Source organism: Bufo gargarizans, chromosome 5 (genome assembly GCF_014858855.1).
Source record: "Bufo gargarizans isolate SCDJY-AF-19 chromosome 5, ASM1485885v1, whole genome shotgun sequence".
In the NCBI taxonomy this organism is placed as follows: Eukaryota; Metazoa; Chordata; class Amphibia; order Anura; family Bufonidae; genus Bufo; species Bufo gargarizans.
Window position 1 is genome coordinate 484,671,627 of NC_058084.1, and position 21,187 is coordinate 484,692,813.

A 21,187-nucleotide genomic window follows, 5' to 3' on the forward strand; every position below is an offset into this window, starting at 1 on the left:
CAGAGCTAACTTAGGCTCTCTTGTTCTTCAGGCAAGCTGGAGCTTCTCAACAGCCTCCTGGACATCACTAGCAGCCAGGGCTATCCAGCTGCATGTCAGGAGCAGGCTTCTTAACCTGTGTCTTCTCAGACTCCTGGCTCTGCACTCCCTCTCCCTGTCTGGGCCTGGACATTTATACTAGGGGCTCCCTATCTCCCTCTAGTGTCTGGGATGTCTAACTACACCCAACTAGGCCTGCTGCTGCATTAGACAGGGGTACATTGCATATAACAACACATTAAAACATACATTAAATGCAGAATTAAATATGACATTTCTGTTCCTTGTGAGTAGGAGTAACGCGCACACCAATTGACCCTTGTGCAGTGCCCACCCATACCTAGTGGGACACTACAATGTGCCTTTACCTGGCATTCAAACACTCTCCTTTGCACCTGGTAACCTCCATCACATGGTCTGATATGGGTGTGGCTTACAGTCTGGCTTTGTTCACATTGCACTAGTTGTCCTGCTAGGCGGTTGTGTGGAAGCTTGGCTGTGAGCTGGATTACGTCACCTTCAGACCTTGTTCACACCATAGGTAGCTTAGTGGTAGGACCCCTTGCCATGCTGAGAACCGTGACGTGGTGCATGATGGGCTCCGATATCTTCCTGACAGGAATATATTGGCAAAAGTCTCAGCTTTTAATATCTGCATTTATGACTAGCTAGTATAGTCAGTGGCATATCCGTTTGGTGCATTTCTTCTGTGATTTATATGATTATATTTTCATCCGCACAATGCTCCGTTTTGTGTAGGATGCCTTTGTGGTGCATGTGGACCGCGCCGACATCCTCCACCGTATGCAATTTTTTTTGCTGGGGATAGTCGTTTGCTGCGGTCCACATGCGGTGGGGCTGCTCCCCCAATGAAAAACACGCTACAGTGTTAGGGGTTGAGCAGCTCCCCCAGATTTGCCACTATATTTCTGTGTTTTTGTAGTGGGACTCCTACACTCATAAAGTCTATGCACTAAGTGAAAGGACTGCCAAAAATTGCAAGAAACCGGCACTCCAATACAACCTTTATTACACTTAAAGGAGGGCATCATACACAGCCTTGAAAAATTATGATTGATGGCCTGCTGGTGACCCTTAAAAACATTAGGAGCAAGGGCCTGCTGCTGATCTGACCCTCTAAAACATTAGGGTCTAGGGCCTGCTGCTGATCTGACCATCTAAAACATTAGGGGCGAGGGTCTGCTGATGATCTGACCATCTAAAACATTATGGACAAGGGCCTGCTGGTGACCCTCTAAAACATTAGCGGTGAGGTCTGCTGCTGAACTGACCCTCTAAAACATTAGGAGCGAGGGCAGCCTAATAAGCATGTTGATATGATGGTGGAGGAGGAGGAGGAGGAGAAAAGGAAGATTGAACCATATACCCTTTTTAGTGGTGGAAGGGATGCATGGGAATACAGTGTATTCAATACACCATAAAAGCCACATTTAAAGTGCCTTTATGTTCACCAGCTTTCCTCTGGTGAAGTAGAGAAGTCAGGGGCAATCCAGGTCTTGTTAATTTTAATGAGTCAACCTGTCAGCATTTTCAGTTGACAGGCGGGTGCGCTTATCAGTTATTATGCCCCCAGCAGCAACACCCGCTCTGACAAAATGCTGGCAGCAGGGCAGGTCAGCACCTCCAAGGCGTAGAGCGCCAGTTCGTGCTACGTGTCCAGCTTGGACACCCAATAGTTGTAAGGCACAGAGGGATCACTGAGGACGCTGAAACAGTCTGCTACGTACTCCTTTACCATCTTCCAAAACTTTTCCCTCCTTGTGACACTAGGCCGTGCATCAGGGTGAGAGTGCTGGCGGGGTGTCATGAAACTGTCCCAGGCCTTTGAGAGTGTTGCCCTGCCTCTGTTGGAACTGCTGTGTGTTCCCCTCATCTCCCCTCCTTGGTTGCCCAAAGAACCACGGACTCTGTCGCCAGCGTTGTCAGCTGGAAATTTTTGGAGCAATTTTTCAACAAGGACCTTCTGGTATTGCACCATTTTGCTAGTCCTCTCCACCACAGGAATGAGAGATGAAAAGTTCTCTATGTAGCGGGGGTCGAGAAGGGTGAACAACCACTAATCGGTGTTGGCCAAAATGCGTATAATGCGAGGGTCACGGGAAAGGCAGTCTAACATGAAGTCAGCCATGTGTGCCCGACAGACAAGACCTCGCAGTCCTCATCAGGAGGATGACTCTCAATCTCCTCATCCTCTTCCTCCTCTTTGGCCCATCCACGCTGAACAGATGGAATAAACCTGCTATGGGTACTACCCTCTGTAGCGGAGGCAACCATCTCCTGCTCCTCCTCCTCCTCATCATCCAATTCGCGCTGAGAAGACGAACTGAGGGTGATCTGGCTCTCACCCTGTGTACTGTCTTCCCCCATTTCCATCTCTTCCATATGCAAAGCGTCCGCCTTCATTGTGAGCAGCGAGCGTTTTAGTTGGCACAGAAGTGGGATGGTTATGCTGATAATAACAGCATCACCGCGCAACATCTGTGTTGATTTCCCAAAGTTGCGTAAAAATTCACAGAGGTCAGACATCCATGCCAATTCGTCAATTGTGAAGGGCAGAAGCTGACTGGAAAGGTGACGATCATGTTGCAGCTGATATTCCACTGCTGCTCTCTGCTGCTCACAAAGCCTGGCCAACATGTTGAACGTGGAGTTCCAGCGCGTGCTCACGTCACACAACAGTCAGTGAGCTAGCAATTGCAAGCGCTGCTGCAGCGTTGCCAGACCGGCAGCAGTTGTGGATGACTTTCGGAAATGGGCACACACGTGGTGCACCTTCACCAGTAGCTCAGGCAAATTGGGTAGGTTTTGAGAAACCGCTGAACCACTAAGTGGAACACATGGGCTATGCATGGTATGTGTGTGAGCTTGCCGAGCTCCAAAGCCGCCACCAAGTTACGGCCATTATCAGACATAACCATGCCTAGTTGTAGGTTGAGTGGCAAGAGCCACAGCTCAGTCTGGTCCCTTATCCCCTGCCACAGCTCTGCAGCGGTGTGCTGTTTGTCACCTAACCAGATCAGTTTAACCTTGGCCTGTTGCCGCTTCCCAACTGCAGTGCTACACTGCTTCCAGCTACCGACTGATGTCTGACTGGTGCTGCAAGATGATAATTCAGAAGTAGAAGTGGAGGCGGACGAGTAGAAGGGGGTTGCAGCCACTAATGTAGGTGGTGGTGAAAACCATGATGGAATTAGTGCCCGTAATCCTTGGCGTCGGTAGCACCTGTGCCATCCAAGGGTACGACTCGTTCCCAGCCTCCACAACATTCACCCAGTGTGCCGTCAGGGAAATGTAGCATCCCTGGCCAAAAGCACTTGTCCATGTGTCATTCGTTAAGTGGACCTTCCCAATAACTGCGTTGGTCAGAGCACGTGCTGGTGTAAGGCGGGGACAGCACACCGGGAAAAATCGTAGTGGCTGGAGACTCAGTAACGAGGGACTGCCACCGCCATCAGGCTGCGGAAAGCCTCAGTGTCCACAAGCCTAAATGGCAACATTTCCAGGGCCAGCAATTTGGAAATGCGCATTTGGTGCGCATTTAGTGCTATGGCCTGTGGGTGGGTGGCTGGGTATTTGCGCTTTTCTTTAAAGGCCTGGGGTATGGACATATGAGGCCTGGGGTATGGACAGCTTAACCGACTGGAAGCATTATCTGCTGCAGTCCAACCGACCACCTGGTCGCACTGGTGTGACTTCGAGAGTGTTGTATATATGCTTGCAAGTATGTCACACGTACAGTAGCGCAGGTTTTGTAAGTGTATTCGCAAAAAAATTACATTGAATGTCACAGATATTTATGATGCGCAAACATTATACAGGAGATGTAGCGCAGGTAATGTCGCTGTCACCAGCGGCTAAGAAAAAATTACACTGACTGTCACAGATATTTAGGATGCGCAACTGTTATACAGGAGATGTAGCACAGGTAATGTCGCTGTCACCAGCGGCTAAGAAAAAATTAAACTGAAGCCTCATGCACACGACCGTGCCGTTTTTTGCGGTCCGCAAACCGCAGATCCGCAAAAAATGGAAGGCGTCCGTGTTGCCTTCCGCAATTTGCGGAACGGAACGGGCGCCGGCTATACAAATGCCTATTCTTGTCCGCAAATCGCGGACAAGAATAGGACATGTTATATTTTTTTAGCGGTGCCGCGTAACGGAGCCACGGATGCGGACAGCACACGTAGTGCTGTCTGCATCTTTTGTGGCTCTATTGAAATGAATGGGTCCGCATCTGAGCTGCCAAAACGGCGGCTCGGATGCGGACCCAAACAACGGCCGTGTGCATGAGGCCTGAATGTCACAGATATTTAGGATGCACAACTGTTATACAGGAGATGTAGCCCAGGTAATGTCGCTGTCACCAGCGGATACGGAAAAATTACACTGAATGTCACAGATATTTAGGATGCACAACTGTTATACAGGAGATGTAGCGTAGGTAATGTCGCTGTCACCAGCGGATAAGAAAAAATTACACTGAATGTCAGATATTTAGGATGCGCAAACGTTATACAGGAGATGTAGCGCAGGTAATGTCGCTGTCAGCAGCGGCCAAACAATTGCAAGCAATTCAGCGCAGGTTGTGCTAATAATATATATGGCAGCCGGATAAAACAATAGTCCTTAAAAGGACTTTTGGGTCTCTAACACCTTTCAACACTCAACCCTGCCTTGACTAAGACTAAGCCGAACCATGTGTCATCGGGTGCTATATAGCACCCGATGACGCATTTTGGCCAGCCAATCACTGTAATGCCAGTAACCAACATGGCTACGACATTACCGTGAGTGCCAGTATCTTCCCTGCACGTTTATTGGCTGCTTAGCAGCCAACAAACGTGCGGGGAGGAGACTCGAGTATCGCACTCGAGCACACGCGGTGTTCGGCCGAGTCAAAATGGTGTTCGGCCGAGCATGCTCGCCCAACACTAATGTCTATGTGCCACACTCTGCAGAGACGAGAAGGCTGAGATAAGTTGTCCAGACCGAATGGTGAAGATGATGACAGGGAAGATCTACATCGGAGGAGACTGGATGTGAGAGGTACGTGCTGCTGTATAGCAAGTACAGCAAAATGCGGTGTGTCGGGGGAAGGGGGGGGGGCTGTTGAGGGTCAACTTAGAGAATTGGGACATATTTATTGAGCTTGGAGCCTGGATCTTTTTAGACCCTAGCAATGCCCCTGGTGCCATATCTGTCAGAGGTATATGTCTTGAGGATTATAGGCATAAAGGGACATTCATAGCCTGTAGGCTTCCATTTTTTTGCCGGATGCCTCTATATGGAACAGCACAGCATAGAACAAGGTATACAGTCGTAGACAAACCTAACAGGACCCTCTTTTTTACCTCTGTTGGTTGAATGGGAGCCTTTGGATAAGTTTGACTTACGTGCCGGAAGCTTTCACAGCTTTTATGGAAATAGACATGGCATACAGTATGTAGTGCTGGCAGGGTGAAAAAACTATTTTTCAAAAATAACCAAAAACTGGATTTTCTGAATTGGAGATCCTATAGGAACATTCATCCTTGCATTTAAATTTATTACTCCCGTTTAGCATGACGTCTTCTTATTGGATAATTGAAATATCCCCCCCCCCCCCTTAATAATATAGATTTGAACAATTAATTACAGCAGTGCATTTATTACATCTGTGCATTACTCCAGTAATTTGTATATTTTAATGACTGCCCATAAAACCGTTCTGCCTGGGATCCGGAATGGTATAATAGCTCTCTGCTGTTCTCTTTGGTGCATTCTGACCTATATAACGGAGCACGGCAGCTTTTCTCCTTTTTGAAATAACTGGCCGCTAGAGAAATTTAGGACTGAGCGAGCAGAAGTCGCGCTGGCGCTCCTCCAATAAGCCACTGATGTGTAACTAATACTGTATTATTAACACTAGGAGAAATTTTCAACTCTTGGTATCTTGGTGAAGCATAGACAATAAAAATTGCCTGGTGACTTCTCTGTAACCTTTCTAACATATATTTTACTCCCCGAGACCACTCTCCCTCTACATTAAATTCACAGATAATAAAAACGACAGATTACAAGCGTGTCACTCATTATAACGCAGCCTTCCAAGAATGTTTTTTTTTTTTTTAAAGGTTTTCACTTCCTTCTTGAAAATCAAAGCTATATTTATTTCACATCACAGTGTTCGTGCAGAGATGGCGGCAGAGATTGGGTAATGTTGTCTCATAGATACAACAGTTGTGTGCGGGGGATGGGGGTGGATTTTAGAACAAGAGGAAATTTATGTTAAAAAGGTTAATACGTTTATTCTAATATTTCTCTTCCGCAGGATCCATCACGGATTTCATATTCTCGTTAATTTGTACTGTATTCAAGGGGCATAGAGGCTCCTGACAAGAACATCGTATTGCCTTCTCTAGAGATCACAGGTCAGATCACACATTGTGTGCCGTACTGGGCACCTGAATATAATAAGGACATAGCCGGTGCAGAGGGGGTCGACCAAGGGAATTAAAAGGGGCTATGCCATGGTTGATTTAAAAAATGAAAATCAGGCGCCATATAGTACATGACTATCTCTTTCTAACGAATCTAGAACTAGCCCTGTACCTCCCATGGATCCAGAGATCTCCACATTCACTGCTCCAATTGGTCTGCTAGATTCTCTTCATGGGGTATGTTCCTTCTGCTGCAGCTGTCTCCCTGTTACGTTGGGTTCACACCTGAGTGTTCTGAAAGGAGCGCTCTGTATGCGCGATTGTACCGGCGTTTACAATCGCGCATAGAGAGACAAGCGAACGCCCATTGTCGCGCGTTCCCGCTAAAGTCTATGTACGGGAACGTGCGACAAGACGCCCCAAAGAAGCTCATGTACTTCTTGCGGCGTCGGGCGTTTTACAGCGCGATCGTACGCGCTGTAAAAACGCCCAGGTGAGAACCATTCCCATAGGGAATCATTGGTTTCTCCTTGTTGAGCGTTTTACAGCGCGTAGGAACGCGCTGTAAAACGCTCAGGTCTGAACCCAGCCTAACTGACACATCTTCTAACAGAACATATGGCTGGTGGCAGTTGAAGATTTAAATTGAGTGTGTGCGACCAGCTCAGTGAAACGGTCAAGAAATAAGCAAAAGAACAAAACAGGAGGACAGCTTTTTATACTGGGCATACACTGCATTTTCTGGAGGGGCAACATCAGCTTAAAATTATGCAACTGTGAAAACATTAGCAGAATATTTATCTTTGTAACAGACAGGGTGCTGTCCTGGTGGTTTTCCTGGTTTCACTCTTTAACCCCTGTACATGGATCTGGACTTCGCTTCAGGGGACTAACCAAACCGATACCTCCTGGACTAGTTCTGGTGTAGTTGCCAGGTAACCCGCAGGGATCAGAAATACCAGTGAGAGGCACCAAAAGGGTCAAACAATACTCATAGTCAGGAAACTAGCAGAAGGTCAGGGCAGGAGGAGTTCATGTGTATCCGTCAAACAGGTCAGAGATCACAGCAGGTGGCAATGGGTCAAAACGATAAACTGGCAATGGTCAGGGCAGGAGATGTGGAGTAGTCAATAGTCAGGCAGGAATTTGATACAAAGGTAGTTAGTAGGGATGAGTGAATCGACTTCGGATGAAACATCCGAAGTCGATTCGCATTAAAACTTTGTTTGAATACTGTACGGAGCGAGTGCTCCGTCATGTATTGGCTCCGATGAGCCAAAGTTATTACTTGGCGAAGTCTCGCGAGACTTCGCGTAATAACTTCATAAATTAATTTCTACTGTAAAAAAACATTTCTGGAACTTGGGTTCGGTTCCAAGGTACCACATGATAGCAGCAGGGATGGACTACTATGGGCCCATACTGCAACTCTGATCCAAAGCATCCTTTGCCTGTCTTGTTGTGCCTTTCCTGCCCTCCAGGTATACTGCTGCCATTGCTAACGAGACCTCACCATCACACTTTTCTCTGCTGTGGCTCCTTTAACCTTCTTCTTCTCCATAGGCTGCTCAGCCTCATGGGGGGTGAATCTGTAAAGACTTCCAGAGCAGAGCAACCTCACTAGCATGGCTTTGTTCTGCTATAGCTCCTACAACCTTCTTGTTCTCTGGTGAAGCTTTCAAGACTACCAGAGGTGAATGACCTGTAACATGGTGGCAGATAAAGTAATGAAGGTAGTGTATATCTCACTCAGAATCCCCAGATGTGTGAGGTAAACAGAATCCAGAAAATATGGGTTGTTTCATCAAAGGGTAGTTTGCTGGGACATTTTTATTTAAAGTGTTTTATGGGCTGAATTTTTTAATGGAATGGTTGTTAGGTTGGTAGTAGGACCTGCCATTCTCTCCTCACTCCAGTACAACACTTTTCCCTAGCCTGAAGCAATCCCAGGTGTAACTGCAGGGATCATTACTGGAGGAATAAATACAGGGCTCCAAAGTTCATTTAGTGTCACAGTCTGAGACCTGCAACACATGCTTGCTGTGCAAAGCCTGATCCTGTTTGATGAAAATGTCTATGTGAGGAAAAGCCTATGTTTAGTTAGTTCCCAGATGCAGTGGTTGTCAGGAGCTTACCTAGCAAAGATACTGGGCATGGTTATACTGGGAGGTTTGCCGTAACGATCAGCCAAGTTCCAGCTGACCTTTTTCTGAGGCTAGAAGCCAAGCCAATGAGGTTTCTGGCACAGGGTTTAATCCCAAAGCTAGGAGGGGCATTTAAGTTTGCTACTCAGTCATTGCCAGTTGCCTATGACTGCATATTGGATCCTGGCTCTGCTTGTACTTCTGTGCTTTGTCTCTGAACTGAAGACCTGCTCATTAACCCTCTGTGTACTGACCTCGGCTTGTTTTCAGGGTTAATCCCTCGACTGTTGATTTGGCTTCTACCGATTCTAATCGCATTCTGACTGTGTTTTGTTTCTCTATTAACCTCTTATCTGCTGTTTTGGCACTATCAGTCAAATAATGTGTCGGCAGATAAGAACCATTTGGCCCATCGTCTTTCTTCCAAGCTATACATGTTAAGGTCCTTTAATCTTTCCTGGTAAGTTTTATCCTGCAATCCATGTACTAGTTTAGTAGCTCTTCTCTGAACTCTCTCCAAAGTATCAATATCCTTCTGGAGATATGGTCTCTAGTACTGAGCACAATACTCCAAATGAGGTCTCACTAGTGCTCTGTAGAGCGGCATGAGCACCTCCCTCTGTCTACTGGTAATGCCTCTCCCTATACACCCAAGCATTCTACTAGCATTTCCTGCTATGACATTGTCTGCCTACCTTTGAAGGGAACCTGTCATGTGGATAGTTGATTATAATCTAACTAATTATATACAATCATTAAATACTAAAAAGTGCCTTAGATGTTTTCACTTACTGGTGTGACAGATGGTTACCTCATAATATACACACAAAGATGCCACATGCCGCATGCTAATGAGCTGATTTGAGTCCAGCGTGAAGTCATTGAGTCCAGCGTTTATTTAATTCAGAGCTATAGCCACTCCCCTGCCCACCTTCTGCTAATTCATATGGAAAATAACTGTCAATCAGCAGCAGGTAGGCGGGGAGTGTCAGGAGCTCATAAATATTCATGACTCATTATCAGCTGGAGCTTTACAATGCAAGATGTTGGCAGATTGACTGGGTCAATTAAAGAAAGTGACCCAGCATTTTGCTAAGAGAATCAGTCACTTATTTATGTTGCCCTTAGTTAGGACACCATAAAACTGGTGACAGGTTCCCTTTAAGTCTTCTGAAATAATGACCCTTAAATCCCTTTCCTCAGATAAGGTTAGGACTGTATCACTGATTTTATATTCTGCTCTTGGATTTTTACGCCCCAGGTGCATTATCTTGCACTTATCAACATTAAATTTTAGTTGCCAGATTTTTTACCATTCCCCTAGTTTTCCTAAATCCTTTTCCATTTGGTATATCCCTCCAGGAACATCAACCCTATTACAAATCTTTTTGTCATCAGCAAAAAGACACACCTTACCATCAAGGCCTTCTGCAATTTCGCTGATAAAGATATTAAACAATATGGGTCCCAGGAAAGATCCCTGAGGTACCCCACTGGTAACTAGACCATGGTCTGAATATAGTCCATTGACTACAACCCTCTGTTGTCTGTCCCTCAGCCACTGCCTAATCCATTCAACAATATGGGAGTCCAAGCCCAAAGACTGCAATTTATTGATAAGCCTTCTATGTGGGACAGTATCAAAAGCCTTACTAAAGTCTAGATAAGCAATGTCTACTACACCTCCTCCATCTATTATTTATGTCATCTAATCAAAAAAATCTATAAGATTAGTTTGACATGATCTCCCTGACGTAAACCTATGCTGTTTTTCATCTTTCAATCCATGGGATTTTAGATGCTCCACAATCCTCTCCTTAAGTATGGTTTCTATTAATTTCCCCACTATGATGTCCGGCTTACTGGCCTATAGTTGCCCGATTCCTCCCTACTACCTTTCTTGTGAATGGGCACAACACTTTTGCGATGACTCCTGTTACCAGTGATTGGTTAAATAAATCTGTTAATGGTTTTGCTAGTTCACCGCTGAGCTCTTTTAATAGCTTTGGGTGTATCCCATGAGGCCCCTGTGACTTATTCGTATTAATTTTAGACAGCTGACTTAGAACCTCTTCCTCTGTAAAGACACATGCATCAAACGATTTATTAGACTTCCTCTCCTAGTTCTTCCTCTACAAGTCTCCTACTCTTTGCACCTGGGTCATCCTGGTAGATCTGCTTCTAGTGAGTTTGCACCAGTTTTCTTTGTCTTACTCCACAGACGTAACCAAGGTCCCTGGTAGCCAAGTCCATGTCCATCCAGCCTTGCAACGAGCTCTGGTGAATAACCCATGGTTAGATTTCCTATGAGAGGTCCATAAAAATGCCTCCTAATATAATTATTAGACATATATTTACAATAAAATGACAGTTTCAATGCCTTTCTGAAGGTGTTCTAATGTTTGGCTGTGGAATGATGTCTTGGCGCTGAGTACACATCTCGCCACAATTATATCAGCAACTTATTTTACAAAAGCACAATGTTACTGTGCATATACACAGGAGGCTGGCAGAAGGCTCTGATTTTATCCCATGTATCCTTTACACAACATCTGCCCGAGTGCACCAGGATCCAGTGGAATGTCTTTACAAGGTGTAAAACTACGAGCGCACTTGGCAAGAGACTGAGGAAGAATAAAGTTATCACTGCAGACCTTTGAAGGAAACAATCTGGGATTTGTTTGTCACTTACAGGATGATGCATCATAAGATGTCCATAGAACACCATTGTTTCATCTACTTCTCCTCTATATCATGTATCATGTACACAGGCTCTGGGGCTGCAACGTGCAGAGGAACTGCAGGATACAAGAATTTATTTTTTATACATTACACAGAATTTTATAAACTTTACACATGGATCTATTTCATTTGTTGTATGTGTGTGGTAAAAAGACTTCCACAGCGCCCCCATAACTGTGACATGCATAGGGCCCCATAAGTGACATACACAGAGCCCCCATCACAGTGACATGCACAGTGCCCCCATAACAGTCAAAGGACAAAAAAAGGCGGCAGTATTATATTTTTGTACGTAGAGGACAGTAATGTAGTATTTATATTATTGTACATAGGAGCAGTATTATAGTAGCTATATTCTTGTTTATAGGAGCAGTATTATAGTAGTTATATTCTTGTACATAGGAGCAGTATTATAGTAGTTATATTCTTGTACATAGGAGGCAATATTATAGTAGCTATATTTTTGTACATATGAGGCAGTATTATAGTAGTTATATTCTTGTACATAGGAGGCAGTATTATAGTAGTTATATTCTTGTACATAGGAGGCAGTATTATAGTAGTTATATTCTTGTACATAGGAGGCAGTATTATAGTAGTTATATTCTTGTACAGGCTCGGACTTGCCCACAGGGGTACAGGGGAAACCCCCGGTGGGCCCCTGAGCAAGGTGGGCCTCTAGTTTCCCCACCCCCTGCACAAGTGGCACATAACACAGTAGACTTACTGCACTACATACATATATTAAATGTACAGCACCTCAACCAGCCTATGGTCATATAACAAACTTGTTAGATTATTTATTATATTTGAATGTATCTGTAGAGTGGGCCCCCAAAATACATTTTACTGCTGGGCCCCAGGTACCCCAGTCCGTTATATTAGTTATATTCTTGTACATAGGAGCAGTATTATAGTAGTTATATTCTTGTACATAGGAGGCAGTATTATAGTAGTTATATTTTTGTACATAGGAGGCAGTATTATAGTAGTTATAATCTTGTACATAGTAGGCAGTATTATAGTAGTTATATTCTTGTACATAGCAGCAATGTTATAGTAGTTATATGCTTGTACATAGGAGCAGTATTATAGTAGTTATATTCTTGGACATAGGAGCAATATTATAGTAGTTATATTCTTAACCAAATTCATTTTTATTCAAAGAGTAAGGTATATCAATCGATCACAAACCATCGTAGCATCACTGGTAAGGCATAGTCACAAATCGGTCATGGAAGTGACCACAAATGCATGTCAGTGCAACACATGTTGTACAAAATGATACATCAAATGTGACAGACAATAAAAATCAAATATAACACAAATAAGAGGAAAAGAGAGGGAAAGGAAGGGAAAGGAAGGGGGGGGGGGGTAGGGGAGTTTTCCCCAACTCCATCAGGGGAACTTCCTATATGTCTTCCAGGGCGACCAGATTTTCAGAAAGCGGGAACGCGTACAAGATTCCCAGTGGGCCAGCTCTTCAAACCTGTAGTGCTGATCCACCTTATTCCTCCACATCGAAATAGTGGGAGGTTCAGTATCCTCCAAAGCAGCGGGATGAGCAGTCTCGCCGCCGTGATGAGCATAGTAGGAAGATCAGATCTACAGGGGGAAAGCGAGTCATTAGGGCACCAAAGCAGAATCAGTTTAGGATCCAGCTTAACCTGCTTAGCACACACCTCATTTATCAGAGCTTCTATACTGGTCCAGAACGCTTTAATCTTTTCACAGTGCCACCAAATGTGTGATGGAGAGCCTACGTCTTTTCTACACCTCCAGCGCTCACTTGGGAAATCTGCGTTAAGCCTATGCAAAAACTCAGGGGACTTGTACCATCTCGTAAGCAGCTTATACGAGTTTTCTTGTACCTTAATACAGCGACTAAAGCCGTGAGAGTGTGTAAGGACAAAAGCCCTTTCCGGGTCTGTAAGGTGGATGGACAATTCCCTTTCCCATGAAGAAAGGAAATGTAGCTCAGGGGGGGAAGCTGAAAGTAACTCCTTATATATGGTAGACAGTGGTTTAGGGATCCTACGGGCATCTGATAGTCTCCTAGACAGCCAAGAGGGGGTTCCAGAGGTGGTGGGGGGCGGTAGCTTAATCATCTTAATATCCCTCTGCAGGGCAAAACTCTGTAGGAAGGAAGCTTTTTTGACGTTAGGGTCATTCAAGACCGTGGACCAATCCAGAGACCCATCCGGGGACCTAATCTCACTTAAAGGGGTCTCGGCCAAAAGAAGCCAGATACCTGAGGGCTTCTCTGCTTCCGGATGGACATAAAACTGTAAAGAGGAAAGCGGAGTACCCAGTATGGGGAACTCAAGTGTTCTATCCTTAAACTGCTTGGCCCACTTAACCAACATACCCTTCCATAGGAGTGGCAAAGAGGAACTACCCGGAGAACAAGGGGACAGCCCCCAGAGAATCTGCTTCATTCTGGTGGAAAGCAGAGAGCGCTCAAAACACACATATGGAGCACTATAAGTGCTATTGAGGAGGGATAGACCTCTAAATAGTTGAAAGGCCATATAGTAGGAACGCATGTCGGGCAGACCAAAGCCACCAAACCTCCTCTCTCTGGTCAGCACTGAATAAGCAATTCTGGAGGGTTTACTTCCCCACAAAAAGAGGGAGAAAACTCTGCGGATGTCTACATAAAATGAGTGCGGCAGCCAGATAGGCAACACCTGCAGAAGGTACAAAAATGTAGGAGCTATAAAGGTCTTAAGGTAGTTCCGCTTGCCACACCAAGAAATAAACGGCAGTTTAATAGAGTGCAGCTGCTTCCTAACTGAGGATAACAAGGGGGCATAATTCACAGCAAATAAGTCCTTAGCCTGAGCCGGGACGTGCACACCCAAAAATACTATGTCTTTTGTAGCCCAGTGGAAGGGGGTATTATTCTGAAGGGCCTCTTTAACCGACTCTGGACAAGTAACGTTAAGGGCCATTGATTTGCCATAGTTAATTTTAAAGTTTGACACATAGCCAAACTCCTTAAAAAGAGACAAAAGCCTAGGGAAGGATGTTTCGGGATTGGAGGTCATGTTAAGTAGGTCATCTGCAAATGCGGCTGTCAAGTGGGTCTGAGAATCAATGGTCAAGCCCCTAACCGCAGGATCCTGCCGGATCTTACACAGCAGAGTCTCCATCACTATGACAAACAGAGATGGGGAGAGGGGGCACCCCTGTCTTGTCCCATTGGATATGGAAAAGGAGGGAGAAAGCGTACCATTTATTTTGAGTCTGGCAGACGGGGCTGAGTACAGAGTGAAGATTGCAGATATAAACGAATCTGGGAAACCAAACCTCGACAGGGCCCGTAACATATAATGCCAACCGACCCTGTCGAAGGCCTTCTCCGCGTCCGTGCACAGCAAAGCCAGAGGCGTGGAGGAGCTTCTAACCCAATCCATAAGATGGAGCAAACGTATCGTGTTTTCACAGCCCTGTCTGCCACGCACAATCCCCACTTGCTTGCTATCAATAAGATCCGGCAGGATCAGCTGTATGTGCTGCGCCAGAATCTTGGCCCACCACTTGACATCCGCATTTAGCAGTGAAATCGGGCGATAACTGCCACAGTGGAGGGGGTCTTTGTTTTCTTTATGGATTATAGTTATGTGAGCCTCTAACGTTTGGGGGGGTAGAGAGCCTCCAGACAGGAGGAAATTACAGAGTGCCTGAAAATGAGGAGTCAAAACGTCTTTGAAGGTCTTGTAATACGATATAGGGAGTCCATCCGGGCCTGGACTTTTGCCTGAAGGAATGGAGGAAAGGACCTTGCCAATTTCCTCTCTTGATACAGGGGCGACTAGTTGGGAAGCTTGTAGGGGACTAACAGAGGGCAGCTTCAGAGTGGACAGGAACTCATCTGTGGCATGCTCAATAGAGGCTGAACCAGGACGTTCTGGAGTGGGGAGGTTATATAGATCTGCATAAAAAGCACTAAACGCTTTCGCTATATCGTGAGTCGACTTGTGCTTATTGCCTTTCGCATCTAGAATAGCAGGGATAAATGAATCCATGTGGCGCTGCTTAGCCATGGCAGACATCAGTTTATTCCCTTTGTTCCCATGAGCATAAGCTTTAAACCTGGAGCGGAATATAAGTTTCGCTGATTTGGCGTTGAGCAAGTTTTTCAGTCCCGTCCTGGCCTCCGCCAATTCAGCAGCCACAGCCTGAGCCTGGGTTTGCTTATGAGTCAGTTCAAGACTCGTTATGCGGGACAGCAGGTCATCTACAGCCTTGGAGCGCAACTTTTTAACATGCGAGCCCAGGGAAATTAATTCTCCTCTAACCACCGCCTTATGAGTCTCCCGCAAGATGGAGGGGGAGGGAGGAGGGTCGCCCACTGCATTAAGAGAGAAGAATTCAGACATAATCCGGGAGATTCTAGCTGCATTGGTAGGGTCGGAGATCAATGTGTCATTAAGACGCCATATTCTCTCACGTTTAGGAAGAGCTGTCATAGACACTCAGAGAAATACTGGGGTGTGATCAGAAAGCGTAATGTTCCCAATCTTCGTGTCTACCACCTGAGAAATATGGGGGGAGGATAAAAACAAGTAGTCCAACCTATGGAAGGATTTTTTAGCGTTTGAATAAAACGTATAATCCCTACCAGAGGGATGCATAGTGCGCCACACATCAATAACCCGCAACTTCTTCAGCGCAGTCTTCAGATGTCGCAGAAGTTTGTGGGACAACTCAGACCTCTGGGAGGACGAGTCAAGGCCTGGCTCCATAGTAACATTAAAGTCACCTCCTAATATAAGCATGCCCTCACAAAAAGCCTGTAATTGCTCAAGAGTCCGAACGAGCTAGGGGATCTGACCCCTATTAGGGGCATATAAATTAGCCAGGGTAACAGGCGCGTCAGCGATGTGCCCCTTAACGAATAAGAAGCGACCATCAGTGTCCGCAAGGACAGCGGAGTGTTTGAAAGGTAGGCACTTGTGGATGGCCACGCTGACACCCCTGCTAGCCGAGGCAAAAGAGCTATGAAACCATTGTGGGAATGCGCTTTGAGACAATTTCGGGATCTTCCCTGATTTAAAATGAGTTTCTAGGAGGAATACAACGGAGGCCTCATCTCTCAGTAACAAAGAGAGCACCTAAGACCGCTTACATGGCTCGTTCAGACCCTTGGCATTCAGTGAGGCAACTACAACAGAGGCCATATTAAAGACAGAGGAAGCCTGTCGGCCCAGAGCAAGAGGACATCCAATCTGTAAAGCAACGGACGGAGCAAGGAGAAGGAGGGAAGGAAGGAGGAGAAAGGGAAAGTCAAAATAAAAATAAAATCCATAACAAATGAGACAGTAACACAACCCAAATAACAAAGAATGTCTCCCCATGGACAGGGAGCACGTGACCCCACCCAGCATCTGACACAATGGAGATCCTTTTTCATAGCGGCAAACAGCCGGGATCTATCAGAGGGGGGCTCCTGTGGGGCCACCGGGGGTGGAAAGGAAGGGGGTGAGGGAGAGGACATAATCAGTAACATAACTGACAACAGTGCAGACATACAGGTCCTTCTAAAAAAATTAGCATATTGTGATAAAGTTCATTATTTTCTGTAATGTACTGATAAACATTAGACTTTCATATATTTTAGATTCATTACACACCAACTGAAGTAGTTCAAGCCTTTTATTGTTTTAATATTGATGATTTTGGCATACAGCTCATGAAAACCCCAAATTCCTATCTCAAAAAATTAGCATATCATGAAAAGGTTCTCTAAACGAGCTATTAACCTAATCATCTGAATCAACTAATTAACTCTAAACACCTGCAAAAGATTCCTGAGGCTTTTAAAAACTCCCAGCCTGGTTCATTACTCAAAACCGCAATCATGGGTAAGACTGCCGACCTGACTGCTGTCCAGAAGGCCATCATTGACACCCTCAAGCAAGAGGGTAAGACACAGAAAGAAATTTCTGAACGAATAGGCTGTTCCCAGAGTGCTGTGTCAAGGCACCTCAGTGGGAAGTCTGTGGGAAGGAAAAAGTGTGGCAGAAAGCGCTGCACAACGAGAAGAGGTGACCGGGCCCTGAGGAAGATTGTGGAGAAGGACCGATTCCAGACCTTGGGGGACCTGCGGAAGCAGTGGACTGAGTCTGGAGTAGAAACATCCAGAGACACCGTGTACAGGCGTGTGCAGGAAATGGGCTACAGGTGCCGCATTCCCCAGGTCAAGCCACTTTTGAACCAGAAATAGCGGCAGAAGCGCCTGACCTGGGCTACAGAGAAGCAGCACTGGACTGTTGCATGTCATTCGGAAATCAAGGTGCCAGAGTCTGGAGGAAGACTGGGGAGAGGGAAATGCCCAGATGCCTGAAGTCCAGTGTCAAGTACCCACAGTCAGTGATGATCTGGGGTGCCATGTCAGCTGCTGGTGTTGGTCCACTGTGTTTTATCAAGGGCAGGGTCAATGCAGCTAGCTATCAGGAGATTGTGGAGCACTTCATGCTTCCATCTGCTGAAAAGCTTTATGGAGATGAAGATTTCATTTTTCATCACGACCTGGCACCTTCTCACATTGCCAAAACCACTGGTAAATGGTTTACTGACCATGGTATTACTGTGCTCAATTGGCCTGCCAACTCTCCTGACCTGAACCCCATAGAGAATCTGTGGAATATTGGGAAGAGAAAGTTGAGAGACGCGAGACCCAACACTCTGGATGAGCTTAAGGCCGCTATCGAAGCATCCTGGGCCTCCATAACACCTCAGCAGTGCCACAGGCTGATTGCCTCCATGCCACGCCGCATTGAAGCAGTCATTTCTGCAAAAGGATTCCCGACCAAGTATTGAGTGCATAACTGAACATAATTATTTGAAGGTTGACTTTTTTTGTATTAAAAACACTTTTATTTTATTGGTCGGATGAAATATGCTAATTTTTTTAGATAGGAAATTTGGGTTTTCATGAGCTGTATGCCAAAATCATCAATATTAAAACAATAAAAGGCTTGAACTACTTCAGTTGGTGTGTAATGAATCTAAAATATATGAAAGTCTAATGTTTATCAGTACAACATCCGATATCCACCTCAACCGAGGGATGATTACTCTATCCAAGTAATTGACTAAGCCTATGGTAGCTATCATATATATATAGAACCTACACAGAAAATTGCCAGACCGCTTATGCTATTCAAAATCTTTATTACAAAAAATCACAAATATTTGCATGATTAAACATAAAAACAATACAGTGCAGGAGATAAAAACGACATCACTGGAGGAGATCTACAGCGGATCTAAGTCCATAAGTATTCAACATGATTTCCACTTTTTTAAAGTGCATGTGCAGCAGAATGACAAATAAATGTATACAAATATTAAGTAAGTCTTTGGACATTTACCCATGCTGTTTCTCCTCCAGGATGGCGCCAACCCCAACGCGCGTTTCGGCGTACCTTCGTCTGGGGGTAGCGTCATCACTGGAGGACCCGGTTTATATACAGATACTGTCCAATCAATACGCACCATCCATTGCTGGTTTAGCCGCATCATTGCGATCGCGCCGAAAAACACGCCCTTACATTGAGCGCCGGCGCTCAAGGAAACCATGTGATTCCGGCCGGTCACATGACCTTGTCGCAATCACATGGTATGGACGAGTCACGTGGCCGCGCACAGCCGTCGCGATCACGTGACGTCATCCTACATCCGCATTTAAGTCGCACGAATATGATCACATGAATATATTTAATATGCAGCATTCTAAATATGCAAAAGATGTTACGATTTCTGGAAACAAAAGATAAAGAGAGATAGACAGGTGGCCACCTTCATTAGACATAGGGGAGATGAGAAATATATAAAAGGGAAGCATAATTTTTTTTGAAGAAACAGACCTTCAACATAGAGCAAGTTCCACTACAAAGGTGGGAGTATTTTGGTGCTCATTACATGAAATTTATATCAGTGATTATAAACATTATCCAGTACAAATTGTACAATACATCATATATTATATTGCGCCAATTTACCATTGGTAATCGGTGCTATATCACATTCATACCAAACATGGTGTCTTTATAAGGTGCTCACGTGCATGTATAGTCAGAATATAATGGTGAAAATAATAAAAAATGAAATGATAAAAAGTGAAATGAAAGTAAATAAGTGATAGTATTGAAGAAATCGATATCATCAATATCCCAGATATTTATCAGAGACATTAATGGTATCTCAACTATTACGTGAAAAATGTGCTCAATGTAAGTGAGAGTTATAAAAAATGCAAAAAATCTGTCATTCTATCAGAATGATGATACATCTCGTGCTGGAAGAGGGTAGAGGCTGTCTCCCTCAGTCCCCACCAGGAAGGAAAGGAAAAGAAGGAGAGACCTCCATCCTCTGCCAGCCCAGACTCTCTTTTGAGCCTGTTGTCCCATCTCCCTCATGTGTTCTGTGAAGGAATAATTGTATATGGTCAGGCAGTGATGACCCTTAAAGGATAAGGGTTAAATATATTTCTAAAAAGACATTAAAACTAAACAAAAACCCCTTTGGGTGTGGAGACCCATAAGCCCCATATTAAAGAAATGAGGAGAAACCAGTGGATTCATTGAGACCACTCGGATGCAATGTACCCAACTTCCAGATCCATTTGCATTCGAGCTGTCCCAATCTTTTAGTTATGTTACCACCCCTGATATTTTTTATAACACAGTCTATCGCCCGCACCTTAAAGTGTAGTGGACTGCAGTCGTGATACGCCTTAAAATGCCTTGCCACCGGTTTTAGATTGGACAGATCTTCTTCGCTAGCTGCTGCTCTTATGTCCCTAACGTGTTCTCGTACTCTCACCTTTAGTTCTCTTGTGGTCAAACCCACATAAATTTTTGGACAGGGACATTTTGCGTAGTACACGACTGCAGTACTGGTGCAGGAGAGACACTGCGTTATTTTGAACGTTTTCATATGAGTCGAATCCTCAAAAGAATTTGCTCGTTCCATGTTTGGACATGCTATACACTTTCCACATGGGATAAAACCCCAATTATTCCTTCACAGAACACATGAGGGAGATGGGACAACAGGCTCAAAAGAGAGTCTGGGCTGGCAGAGGATGGAGGTCTCTCCTTCTTTTCCTTTCCTTCCTGGTGGGGACTGAGGGAGACAGCCTCTACCCTCTTCCAGCACGAGATGTATCATCATTCTGATAGAATGACAGATTTTTTGCATTTTTTATAACTCTCACTTACATTGAGCACATTTTTCACGTAATAGTTGAGATACCATTAATGTCTCTGATAAATATCTGGGATATTGATGATATCGATTTCTTCAATACTATCACTTATTTACTTTCATTTCACTTTTTATCATTTCATTTTTATTATTTTCACCATTATATTCTGACTATACATGCACGTGAGCACCTTATAAAGACACCATGTTTGGTATGAATGTGATATAGCACCGATTACCAATGGTAAATTGGCGCAATATAATATATGATGTATTGTACAATTTGTACTGGATAATGTTTATAATCACTGATATAAATTTCATGTAATGAGCACCAAAATACTCCCACCTTTGTAGTGGAACTTGCTCTATGTTGAAGGTCTGTTTCTTCAAAAAAATTTATGCTTCCCTTTTATATATTTCTCATCTCCCCTATGTCTAATGAAGGTGGCCACCTGTCTATCTCTCTTTATCTTTTGTTTCCAGAAATCGTAACATCTTTTGCATATTTAGAATGCTGCATATTAAATATATTCATGTGATCATATTCGTGCGACTTAAATGCGGATGTAGGATGACGTCACGTGATCGCGACGGCTGTGC